Below are 13,803 nucleotides of genomic sequence, written 5' to 3'. Positions count from 1 at the left end.
ACCTGCAGAAGTCAGCATTGGTGACTGGCTCCTCCATTCCACGAAGAGGCAGGAAAAGGAACGTCGTCATGGAGAAGGACGTGATTTCTGATCCTAAAAATTCTCAAGTTCCATCTCCACCAAAAAAGACCAGAGGCATTGCATGTAGAACAACCAGGGACAGTGGTCGCCTAGCGGGACCAGTGGTGGCCTAGCGGTTAAGGAAGCGTCCCTGTAATCAGAAGGTTGCCGGTTCGAATCCCGAGCCGCCAAGGTACCACTGAGCAAAGTACCGTCCCCACACACTGCTCCCCGGGCGCCTGTCATGGCTGCCCACTGCTCACTCAGGGTGATTTGTTAAATGCAGAGGGTAAATTTCACTGTGTGCATTGTGTGCTGTGCTGCTGCTGTGTATCACATGTGACAATCACTTCACTTTCACTTTCGACCTCTGGTGAGGTCCCCAAACCTATGAGAGTTGAGAGTATGAGTAGCAGTAGAAACCTATGAAGTAGAAGATTCTGCTTTCGCAGCTGATGCTCGCAATTTTTATTTTGTTTTGTATTTTTGTTTTGTTTTGTTTTTTTATGCTTTTTTTTTATCTTATTTCCTCCGACCACATCTTCCTCACTGCTGCCCAATAGTGGCGGATCCAGGAAATTTTGAGTGGGGTGGCCAGAAAAAAAAAATTATTTGATCCTTTAATGCTGGGCGTAAGAGTTTATAATCTTTGTATGAAGCCCTTTGAATACTATCTTTTCACCCAATAGCACCCCATTTTGGCAGAATGAGATGGTTCTACACCTTCATTTGAGTTTAATTATACTGATCGGACTTGATTAGGAAAGCCACACCCCTGTCTATATAAGACCTTACAGCTCACAATGCATGTCAGAGCAAAAGAACCTCCTGAAGAGCTCAGAGACAGAATTGTGGCAAGACACAGATCTGGCCAAGGTTAATAAAAATTCTGCTTCACTTAATTAACACACAACGGAAAACGTTTGGGACGACCAGAACCCTTCCTGGAGTTGGCCGACCGGCCAAACTGAGCTATATTGGGGGAGCCTTGGTGAGGGAGGTGAAGAAGAACCCAAATATCACTGTGGCTGAGCTCCAGAGATGCAGTCGGGAGATGGGATAAAGTTGTAGAAGATCAACCATCACTGCATCCCTCTGCTAATCGGGGCTTTATGGCAAAGTGGCCCAATGGAAGCCTCTCCTCAATGCAAGACAAGTGAAAGCCTGCATGGAGTTTGCTAAAAAAAACACCTGAAGGACTCCAAAAATAAGATTCTCTGGTCTATTGAGACCAAGATAGAACTTTCTGGTCTTAATTTTAAGCGGTATGTGTTTTTCTCATCACGTATCCAGTACAGTCTCACAGTAAAGCATGGTGTTGGCAGCATTATGCTGTGGGGTTTTTTTACAGCATCAGTGATTAGGACGAATGGTTTCAATCAAAGGAAAGACGAATGCGCCCAAGTACAGGAGGAATATCCCCGACTTCTCGTTCTCCAGAGTGCTCAGGACCTCAGACTGGGCCGAAGGTTTACGTTCCATCTTTCAACTTTCAACAAGTTGCATCTTTGCAACTCATGGCTGTGTATTAGATCAAGAGGATCTACTAAAAACTGATCAAAGGGTCTGAATACTTAAAACCATGTTATGTTTTTCTTTGTTAATAAATTTCCTAAAATCTAAACAGCTCTGTGTTTTTCTGTCAATATGGGGTGCTGTGTGTACATTAATGAAGAAAAATGATCTTTCAGCAAATGGCTGCAACATAACAAAAAATGTAAGCGGGTCTGAATACTTTCCATACCCACTGTAGTCCACAACAGTGTTTTGATTAATCAGTTATACAATTTACAGACTCACATGTTATATTTACATAAAATATTCAACTCAGAATTCATATATATCTATGCAATGGTTATTTATATATGTTAAATTGAAGTTAACTTGCTTGGTCGCAATATGAGTGAAATAGTGAGACTGAGGACTAAGTAGGTGTGTAAAAAAAATTGTAATTTACATTTTACAGCATTTATCAGACGCCCTTATCCACGTCGCTGACGTAGAAACCGTAAATGACAATACCGAACAGTCTCACACGGCGCTCAGCATTCCCACTGCGTCCAAGAAATCTGTGAAATGGGATCCTGACCTTTGTATAAAAGAGGTGGCGACGGTGGTGGTTCAGGAGGACCTGCAGAAGTCCGCATTGGAGTCTAAAACCGCCAAGAGGGGAAGGAGTGCCAAAAAACCCAACCCTCCATTAACAATGGTTCCTGAAGCAGGAGACTGCCAGATGAAAGAGTCCAAAGCTGAACCTCTTAAAGAAACTGGCTCCTCCGTTCCACGAAGAGGAAGGAAAAGGAACGTCGTCATGGACGAGGACGTGATTTCCGATCCTAAAAATTCTCAAATTCCATCTCCACCAAAAAAGACCAGAGGCAGGGCATGTAGAACAACCTCAAGAGCAAAGGCTGAAGACCAGGCTGGAGGATCAACACTTGAGGTCCCCAAACCTATGAGGGGACGGAGAAAAGTTCAGGAAGAAGTAGAAGATTCTTCTTTCGCAGTTGATGCTCGCAAAACAGCTCCTGGTGAGTGAGGTTTTTTTGTTTTTGTTTGTTTTATTAATTTTTTTATTATTATCTCCTTTGACCGCATCTTCCTCATCTGTAGAATTGGTCAGCACTGAGTCAGTGTTTCGAAGGGGCAGGAGTCAGAAGAGTCCAGGAGATGCCCTGGTCCATTCTGAACCTGCAGCTCCACTCAGACGCACAAGGCGGAAATGAGCTGCCGCTAATTCAAGCGGCCAGTTGTACATAATCTGCCGTTTATGTGCCGTTCTTAATCATTGAATAATTTTTTTTTTTAATCATTCCAAATGTTTTTTTTTTTTTTTTTTGTTATTTTATACCGCTAGCTTTTACTGCATGTTAGACTGTTGTGTGATATTTGTACTTGTTTGATGAAAAGAAATGGAATATATTTGGCAAAAATTGCAATTAAATATTTTTTTGTGTGCATTTGATTTGTCATTAGTGTCTATAGTAACCAAATATTATGTCATTCTGTTCATTTTTGCGATTCTTGTGTAGCATCTTTCCATATCTTGTTTGGGGACACGATGAAGGGTGGGACACCAGTAAGTGGTGAGTGGATTGATTCAAATTATGGATAGTATCGATACCAAGTCTTGTGGTCTGATATGGTGCAGTTCCCAAAACAGACGGTGATGCAGCTGGTCAGAATAGATGGTGAGCTTCTGGGGGCTTCTTTTTTTTTGTGTCAATTCTGTCATCCAGCAGTTAGAAAATGAAATTCAATTAAACTTCTTTATAAATTCTTTAGAATATATGAATTAATTTATAGAAAAATACACATTCATATATTTACTACATAAACATGAAATTAAGAAGCGGTATAAAGATTTTATCTGTAAGGCCTAGGCGTGGCAGGAAGGATGGACAGAAGCAGTTACCGTGTGGGGTAAAAGTTATTGTGAAAGACAAGTCTTAAAAATCATTGGAATTCAGGTCTGGACGTGGCAGAAAAGCAAATGTAAGATGTGAAGCAAATCTGTACACCTCTACCAAACGTTCAAAGCTGTCCCATAACACAGACGTTCGTCCATCAGTGGAACCGGAGAAGAATCTGAACAGGAGAGGTACGAAGACCCTAGAGACGAAAGCTGTATCAACATGTGACTCCAGTAATGGTGTTGTAAAAAGAGGCCGGGGAAGACCTCAGAGAAAGGTGAGGGTATCGGTCAAAAAAACTGTAAATGACAATAAGAAACAGTCTCACACGGCGCTCAGCATTGCTACTGCGTCCAAGAAATCTGTGAGATGGCATCCTGACCTTTGTAAAATGGTGGTGGACCTGCAGAAGTCAGCATTGGTGATTGGCTCCTCCATTCCACGAAGAGGCAGGAAAAGGAACGTCGTCATGGTGAAGGACGTGATTTCTGATCCTAAAAATTCTCAAGTTCCATCTCCACCAAAAAAGACCAGAGGCATTGCATGTAGAACAACCAGGGACAGTGGTCGCCTAGCGGGACCAGTGGTGTCCTAGCGGTTAAGGAAGCGTACCTGTAATCAGAAGGTTGCCGGTTCGAATCGCGAGCCGCCAAGGTACCACTGAGCAAAGTACCGTCCCCACACACTGCTCCCCGCGCGCCTGTCATGGCTGCCCACTGCTCACTCAGGGTGATGGGTTAAATGCAGAGGATAAATTTCACTGTGTGCATTGTGTGCTGTGCTGCTGCTGTGTATCACATGTGACAATCACTTCACTTTCACTTTCGACCTCTGGTGAGGTCCCCAAACCTATGAGAGTTGAGAGTATGAGTAGCAGTAGAAACCTATGAAGTAGAAGATTCTGCTTTCGCAGCTGATGCTCGCATTTTTTATTTTGTTTTGTATTTTTGTTTTGTTTTTTTACGCTTTTTTTTTTTATCTTGTTACTTCCGACCACATCTTCCTCATCTGCAGAATTGGGCAGCAGTGTTTCGAAGGGGCAGGAGTCAGACGCTCCACTCAGACGCACGAGGCGGAAATTATGAAGTTATTACTTCAAAAACACCTCAAAAACACTTATTTTTTTGTTTGTTTTTTTGTTTGTTTTTTGAAACACTTTTATTGAAGCTTTTGTATACTTTCTATCTAATCAATATAGTCAAAACCAACCTATGCTTGTTGTGATACTGAAACACAACACAAAACCAGGAACTATTTAACAATGCTCTTTAATTAAAAATAGAATTAATATATATGTAAGCAGGCTATTTGTTGGCTTGGAGATTTTACACCTGCTATCCACACAAAGATGGGACTGTTGTGCAGTAACCACATGTTGATTTTGATAATTCTGCTGCAGATTTTATGTTGTGGAGGAAACAACACACCACCAGCACTTAATATCAGTAAGATGTTTACAATGACACTGCCTCAACTGCTCATACTAAAAAAATCACTGTTTTTAGAAATAGTGGCGGATCCAGGAAATTTTGAGTGGGGTGGCCACAAAAAAAGAAATTATTTGATCCCTTAATGCTGTGCGTAAGAGTTTATAATCTTTGTATGAAGCCCTTTGAATACTATCTTTTCACCCAATAGCACCCCATTTTGGCAGAATGAGATGGTTCTACACCTTCATTTGAGTTTAATTATACTGATCGGACTTGATTAGGAAAGCCACACCCCTGTCTATATAAGACCTTACAGCTCACAATGCATGTCAGAGCAAAAGAACCTCCTGAAGAGCTCAGAGACAGAATTGTGGCAAGACACAGATCTGGCCAAGGTTAATAAAAATTCTGCTTCACTTAATTAACACACAACGGAAAACGTTTGGGACGACCAGAACCCTTCCTGGAGTTGGCCGACCGGCCAAACTGAGTTATATTGGGGGAGCCTTGGTGAGGGAGGTGAAGAAGAACCCAAATATCACTGTGGCTGAGCTCCAGAGATGCAGTCGGGAGATGGGATAAAGTTGTAGAAGATCAACCATCACTGCATCCCTCTGCTAATCGGGGCTTTATGGCAAAGTGGCCCAATGGAAGCCTCTCCTCAATGCAAGACAAGTGAAAGCCTGCATGGAGTTTGCTAAAAAAAACACCAGAAGGACTCCAAAAATAAGATTCTCTGGTCTATTGAGACCAAGATAGAACTTTCTGGTCTTAATTTTAAGCGGTATGTGTTTTTCTCATCTCGTATCCAGTACAGTCTCACAGTAAAGCATGGTGTTGGCAGCATTATGCTGTGGGTTTTTTTTACAGCATCAGTGATTAGGACGAATGGTTTCAATCAAAGGAAAGACGAATGCGCCCAAGTACAGGAGGAATATCCCCGACTTCTCGTTCTCCAGAGTGCTCAGGACCTCAGACTGGGCCGAAGGTTTACGTTCCATCTTTCAACTCATGGCTGTGTATTAGATCAAGAGGATCTACTAAAAACTGATCAAAGGGTCTGAATACTTAAAACCATGTTATGTTTTTCTTTGTTAATAAATTCCCTAAAATCTAAACAGCTCTGTGTTTTTCTGTCAATATGGGGTGCTGTGTGTACATTAATGAAGAAAAATGATCTTTCAGCATTTAAATGGCTGCAATATAACAAAAAATGTAAGCGGGTCTGAATACTTTCATACCCACTGTAGTCCACAATAGTGTTTTGATTAATCAGTTATACAATTTACAGACTCACATGTTATATTTACATAAAATATTCAACTCAGAATTCATATATATCTATGCAATGGTTATTTATATATGTTAAATTGAAGTTAACTTGCTTGGTCGCAATATGAGTGAAATAGTGAGACTGAGGACTAAGTAGGTGTGTAAAAAAAATTGTAATTTACATTTTACAGCATTTATCAGACGCCCTTATCCACGTCGCTGACGTAGAAACCGTAAATGACAATACCGAACAGTCTCACACGGCGCTCAGCATTCCCACTGCGTCCAAGAAATCTGTGAAATGGGATCCTGACCTTTGTATAAAAGAGGTGGCGACGGTGGTGGTTCAGGAGGACCTGCAGAAGTCCGCATTGGAGTCTAAAACCGCCAAGAGGGGAAGGAGTGCCAAAAAACCCAACCCTCCATTAACAATGGTTCCTGAAGCAGGAGACTGCCAGATGAAAGAGTCCAAAGCTGAACCTCTTAAAGAAACTGGCTCCTCCGTTCCACGAAGAGGAAGGAAAAGGAACGTCGTCATGGACGAGGACGTGATTTCCGATCCTAAAAATTCTCAAATTCCATCTCCACCAAAAAAGACCAGAGGCAGGGCATGTAGAACAACCTCAAGAGCAAAGGCTGAAGACCAGGCTGGAGGATCAACACTTGAGGTCCCCAAACCTATGAGGGGACGGAGAAAAGTTCAGGAAGAAGTAGAAGATTCTTCTTTCGCAGTTGATGCTCGCAAAACAGCTCCTGGTGAGTGAGGTTTTTTTGTTTTTGTTTGTTTTATTAATTTTTTTATTATTATCTCCTTTGACCGCATCTTCCTCATCTGCAGAATTGGTCAGCATTGAGTCAGTGTTTCGAAGGGGCAGGTGTCAGAAGAGTCCTGGAGATGCCCTGGTCCATTCTGAACCTGCAGCTCCACTCAGACGCACAAGGCGGAAATGAGCTGCCGCTGATTCAAGCGGCCAGTTGTACATAATCTGCCGTTTATGTGCCGTTCTTAATCATTGAATTATTTTTTTTTTTAATCATTCCAAATGTTTTTTTTTTTTTTTTTGTTATTTTATACCGCTAGCTTTTACTGCATGTTAGACTGTTGTGTGATATTTGTACTTGTTTGATGAAAAGAAATGGAATATATTTGGCAAAAATTGCAATTAAAGATTTTTTTGTGTGCATTTGATTTGTCATTAGTGTCTATAGTAACCAAATATTATGTCATTCTGTTCATTTTTGCGATTCTTGTGTAGCATCTTTCCATATCTTGTTTGGGGACACGATGAAGGGTGGGACACCAGTAAGTGGTGAGTGGATTGATTCAAATTATGGATAGTATCGATACCAAGTCTTGTGGTCTGATATGGTGCAGTTCCCAAAACAGACGGTGATGCAGCTGGTCAGAATAGATGGTGAGCTTCTGGGGGCTTCTTTTTTTTTGTGTCAATTCTGTCATCCAGCAGTTAGAAAATGAAATTCAATTAAACTTCTTTATAAATTCTTTAGAATATATGAATTATTTATAGAAAAATACACGTTCATATATTTACTACATAAACATGAAATTAAGAAGCGGTATAAAGATTTTATCTGTAAGGCCTAGGCGTGGCAGGAAGGATGGACAGAAGCAGTTATCGTGTGGGGTAAAAGTTATTGTGAAAGACAAGTCTTAAAAATCATTGGAATTCAGGTCTGGACGTGGCAGAAAAGCAAATGTAAGATGTGAAGCAAATCTGTACACCTCTACCAAACGGTCAAAGCTGTCCCATAACACAGACGTTCGTCCATCAGTGGAACCGGAGAAGAATCTGAACAGGAGAGGTACGAAGACCCTAGAGACGAAAGCTGTATCAACATGTGACTCCAGTAATGGTGTTGTAAAAAGAGGCCGGGGAAGACCTCCAAGAAAGGTGAGGGTATCGGTCAAAGAAACTGTAAATGACAATAAGAAACAGTCTCACACGGCGCTCAGCATTGCTACTGCGTCCAAGAAATCTGTGAGATGGCATCCTGACCTTTGTAAAATGGTGGTGGACCTGCAGAAGTCAGCATTGGTGACTGGCTCCTCCATTCCACGAAGAGGCAGGAAAAGGAACGTCGTCATGGAGAAGGACGTGATTTCTGATCCTAAAAATTCTCAAGTTCCATCTCCACCAAAAAAGACCAGAGGCATTGCATGTAGAACAACCAGGGACAGTGGTCGCCTAGCGGGAACAGTGGTGTCCTAGCGGTTAAGGAAGCGTCCCTGTAATCAGAAGGTTGCCGGTTCGAATCGCGAGCCGCCAAGGTACCACTGAGCAAAGCACCGTCCCCACACACTGTTCCCCGGGCGCCTGTCATGGCTGCCCACTGCTCACTCAGGGTGATTGGTTAAATGCAGAGGGTAAATTTCACTGTGTGCATTGTGTGCTGTGCTGTTGCTGTGTATCACATGTGACAATCACTTCACTTTCACTTTCGACCTCTGGTGAGGTCCCCAAACCTATGAGAGTTGAGAGTATGAGTAGCAGTAGAAACCTATGAAGTAGAAGATTCTGCTTTCGCAGCTGATGCTCGCATTTTTTATTTTGTTTTGTATTTTTGTTTTGTTTTGTTTTGTTTTTTTACGCTTTTTTTTTATCTTATTTCCTCCGACCACATCTTCCTCACTGCTGCCCAATAGTGGCGGATCCAGGAAATTTTGAGTGTGGTGGCCAGAAAAAAAGAAATTATTTGATCCTTTAATGCTGGGCGTAAGAGTTTATAATCTTTGTATGAAGCCCTTTGAATACTATCTTTTCACCCAATAGCACCCCATTTTGGCAGAATGAGATGGTTCTACACCTTCATTTGAGTTTAATTATACTGATCGGACTTGATTAGGAAAGCCACACCCCTGTCTATATAAGACCTTACAGCTCACAATGCATGTCAGAGCAAAAGAACCTCCTGAAGAGCTCAGAGACAGAATTGTGGCAAGACACAGATCTGGCCAAGGTTAATAAAAATTCTGCTTCACTTAATTAACACACAACGGAAAACGTTTGGGACGACCAGAACCCTTCCTGGAGTTGGCCGACCGGCCAAACTGAGATATATTGGGGGAGCCTTGGTGAGGGAGGTGAAGAAGAACCCAAATATCACTGTGGCTGAGCTCCAGAGATGCAGTCGGGAGATGGGATAAAGTTGTAGAAGATCAACCATCACTGCATCCCTCTGCTAATCGGGGCTTTATGGCAAAGTGGCCCAATGGAAGCCTCTCCTCAATGCAAGACAAGTGAAAGCCTGCATGGAGTTTGATAAAAAAAACACCTGAAGGACTCCAAAAATAAGATTCTCTGGTCTATTGAGACCAAGATAGAACTTTCTGGTCTTAATTTTAAGCGGTATGTGTTTTTCTCATCTCGTATCCAGTACAGTCTCACAGTAAAGCATGGTGTTGGCAGCATTATGCTGTGGGTTTTTTTACAGCATCAGTGATTAGGACGAATGGTTTCAATCAAAGGAAAGACGAATGCGCCCAAGTACAGGAGGAAAATCCCCGACTTCTCGTTCTCCAGAGTGCTCAGGACCTCAGATTGGGCCGAAGGTTTACGTTCCATCTTTCAACTTTCAACAAGTTGCATCTTTGCAACTCATGGCTGTGTATTAGATCAAGAGGATCTACTAAAAACTGATCAAAGGGTCTGAATACTTAAAACCATGTTATGTTTTTCTTTGTTAATAAATTTCCTAAAATCTAAACAGCTCTGTGTTTTTCTGTCAATATGGGGTGCTGTGTGTACATTAATGAAGAAAAATGATCTTTCAGCAAATGGCTGCAACATAACAAAAAATGTAAGCGGGTCTGAATACTTTCCATACCCACTGTAGTCCACAACAGTGTTTTGATTAATCAGTTATACAATTTACAGACTCACATGTTATGTTTACATAAAATATTCAACTCAGAATTCATATATATCTATGCAATGGTTATTTATATATGTTAAATTGAAGTTAACTTGCTTGGTCGCAATATGAGTGAAATAGTGAGACTGAGGACTAAGTAGGTGTGTAAAAAAAATTGTAATTTACATTTTACAGCATTTATCAGACGCCCTTATCCACGTTGCTGACGTAGAAACCGTAAATGACAATACCGAACAGTCTCACACGGCGCTCAGCATTCCCACTGCGTCCAAGAAATCTGTGAAATGGGATCCTGACCTTTGTATAAAAGAGGTGGCGACGGTGGTGGTTCAGGAGGACCTGCAGAAGTCCGCATTGGAGTCTAAAACCGCCAAGAGGGGAAGGAGTGCCAAAAAACCCAACCCTCCATTAACAATGGTTCCTGAAGCAGGAGACTGCCAGATGAAAGGGTCCAAAGCTGAACCTCTTAAAGAAACTGGCTCCTCCGTTCCACGAAGAGGAAGGAAAAGGAACGTCGTCATGGACGAGGACGTGATTTCCGATCCTAAAAATTCTCAAATTCCATCTCCACCAAAAAAGACCAGAGGCAGGGCATGTAGAACAACCTCAAGAGCAAAGGCTGAAGACCCGGCTGGAGGATCAACACTTGAAGTCCCCAAACCTATGAGGGGACGGAGAAAAGTTCAGGAAGAAGTAGAAGATTCTTCTTTCGCAGTTGATGCTCGCAAAACAGCTCCTGGTGAGTGAGGTTTTTTTGTTTGTTTTATTAATTTTTTTATTATTATCTCCTTTGACCGCATCTTCCTCATCTGTAGAATTGGTCAGCACTGAGTCAGTGTTTCGAAGGGGCAGGAGTCAGAAGAGTCCTGGAGATGCCCTGGTCCATTCTGAACCTGCAGCTCCACTCAGACGCACAAGGCGGAAATGAGCTGCCGCTGATTCAAGCGGCCAGTTGTACATAATCTGCCGTTTATGTGCCGTTCTTAATCATTGAATTATTATTTTTTTTAATCATTCCAAATGTTTTTTTTTTTTATCTGTTATTTTATACCGCTAGCTTTTACTGCATGTTAGACTGTTGTGTGATATTTGTACTTGTTTGATGAAAAGAAATGGAATATATTTGGCAAAAATTGCAATTAAAGATTTTTTAGTGTGCAGTTGATTTGTCATTAGTGTCTATAGTAACCAAATATTATGTCATTCTGTTCATTTTTGCGATTCCTGTGTAGCATCTTGCCATATCTTGTTTGGGGACACGATGAAGGGTGGGACACCAGTAAGTGGTGAGTGGATCGATCCAAATTATGGATAGTATCGATACCAAGTCTTGTGGTCTGATATGGTGCAGTTCACAAAACAGACGGTGATGCAGCTGGTCAGAATAGATGGTGAGCTTCTGGGGGCTTCTTTTTTTTTGTGTCAATTCTGTCATCCAGCAGTTAGAAAATGAAATTCAATTAAACTTCTTTATAAATTCTTTAGAATATATGAATTAATTTATAGAAAAATACACGTTCATATATTTACTACATAAACATGAAATTAAGAAGCGGTATAAAGATTTTATCTGTAAGGCCTAGGCGTGGCAGGAAGGATGGACAGAAGCAGTTACCGTGTGGGGTAAAAGTTATTGTGAAAGACAAGTCTTAAAAATCATTGGAATTCAGGTCTGGACGTGGCAGAAAAGCAAATGTAAGATGTGAAGCAAATCTGTACACCTCTACCAAACGGTCAAAGCTGTCCCATAACACAGACGTTCGTCCATCAGTGGAACCGGAGAAGAATCTGAACAGGAGAGGTACGAAGACCCTAGAGACGAAAGCTGTATCAACATGTGACTCCAGTAATGGTGTTGTAAAAAGAGGCCGGGGAAGACCTCCAAGAAAGGTGAGGGTATCGGTCAAAAAAACTGTAAATGACAATAAGAAACTGTCTCACACGGCGCTCAGCATTGCTACTGCGTCCAAGAAATCTGTGAGATGGCATCCTGACCTTTGTAAAATAGTGGTGGACCTGCAGAAGTCAGCATTGGTGACTGGCTCCTCCATTCCACGAAGAGGCAGGAAAAGGAACGTCGTCATGGTGAAGGACGTGATTTCTGATCCTAAAAATTCTCAAGTTCCATCTCCACCAAAAAAGACCAGAGGCATTGCATGTAGAACAACCAGGGACAGTGGTCGCCTAGCGGGGCCGTTGGTGTCCTAGCGGTTAAGGAAGCGTCCCTGTAATCAGAAGGTTGCCGGTTCGAATCCCGAGCCGCCAAGGTACCACTGAGCAAAGTACCGTCCCCACACACTGCTCCCCGGGCGCCTGTCATGGCTGCCCACTGCTCACTTAGGGTGATGGGTTAAATGCAGAGGGTAAATTTCACTGTGTGCATTGTGTGCTGTGCTGCTGCTGTGTATCACATGTGACAATCACTTCACTTTCACTTTCGACCTCTGGTGAGGTCCCCAAACCTATGAGAGTTGAGAGTATGAGTAGCAGTAGAAACCTATGAAGTAGAAGATTCTGCTTTCGCAGCTGATGCTCGCATTTTTTATTTTGTTTTGTATTTTTGTTTTGTTTTGTTTTTTTATGCTTTTTTTTTATCTTATTTCCTCCGACCACATCTTCCTCACTGCTGCCCAATAGTGGCGGATCCAGGAAATTTTGAGTGGGGTGGCCAGAAAAAAAAAATTATTTGATCCTTTAATGCTGGGCGTAAGAGTTTATAATCTTTGTATGAAGCCCTTTGAATACTATCTTTTCACCCAATAGCACCCCATTTTGGCAGAATGAGATGGTTCTACACCTTCATTTGAGTTTAATTATACTGATCGGACTTGATTAGGAAAGCCACACACACCCCTGTCTATATAAGACCTTACAGCTCACAATGCATGTCAGAGCAAAAGAACCTCCTGAAGAGCTCAGAGACAGAATTGTGGCAAGACACAGATCTGGCCAAGGTTAATAAAAATTCTGCTTCACTTAATTAACACACAACGGAAAACGTTTGGGACGACCAGAACCCTTCCTGGAGTTGGCCGACCGGCCAAACTGAGCTATATTGGGGGAGCCTTGGTGAGGGAGGTGAAGAAGAACCCAAATATCACTGTGGCTGAGCTCCAGAGATGCAGTCGGGAGATGGGATAAAGTTGTAGAAGATCAACCATCACTGCATCCCTCTGCTAATCGGGGCTTTATGGCAAAGTGGCCCAATGGAAGCCTCTCCTCAATGCAAGACAAGTGAAAGCCTGCATGGAGTTTGCTAAAAAAAACACCTGAAGGACTCCAAAAATAAGATTCTCTGGTCTATTGAGACCAAGATAGAACTTTCTGGTCTTAATTTTAAGCGGTATGTGTTTTCTCATCACGTATCCAGTACAGTCTCACAGTAAAGCATGGTGTTGGCAGCATTATGCTGTGGGGTTTTTTTACAGCATCAGTGATTAGGACGAATGGTTTCAATCAAAGGAAAGACGAATGCGCCCAAGTACAGGAGGAATATCCCCGACTTCTCGTTCTCCAGAGTGCTCAGGACCTCAGACTGGGCCGAAGGTTTACGTTCCATCTTTCAACTTTCAACAAGTTGCATCTTTGCAACTCATGGCTGTGTATTAGATCAAGAGGATCTACTAAAAACTGATCAAAGGGTCTGAATACTTAAAACCATGTTATGTTTTTCTTTGTTAATAAATTTCCTAAAATCTAAACAGCTCTGTGTTTTTCTGTCAATATGAGGTGCT

The sequence above is a fragment of the Denticeps clupeoides genome, unplaced genomic scaffold (genome assembly GCF_900700375.1).
Source record: "Denticeps clupeoides unplaced genomic scaffold, fDenClu1.1, whole genome shotgun sequence".
Lineage (NCBI taxonomy): Eukaryota > Metazoa > Chordata > Actinopteri > Clupeiformes > Denticipitidae > Denticeps > Denticeps clupeoides.
The sequence above is the reverse complement of the archived record's forward strand: the minus strand, read 5'-3'. Positions refer to the sequence as shown.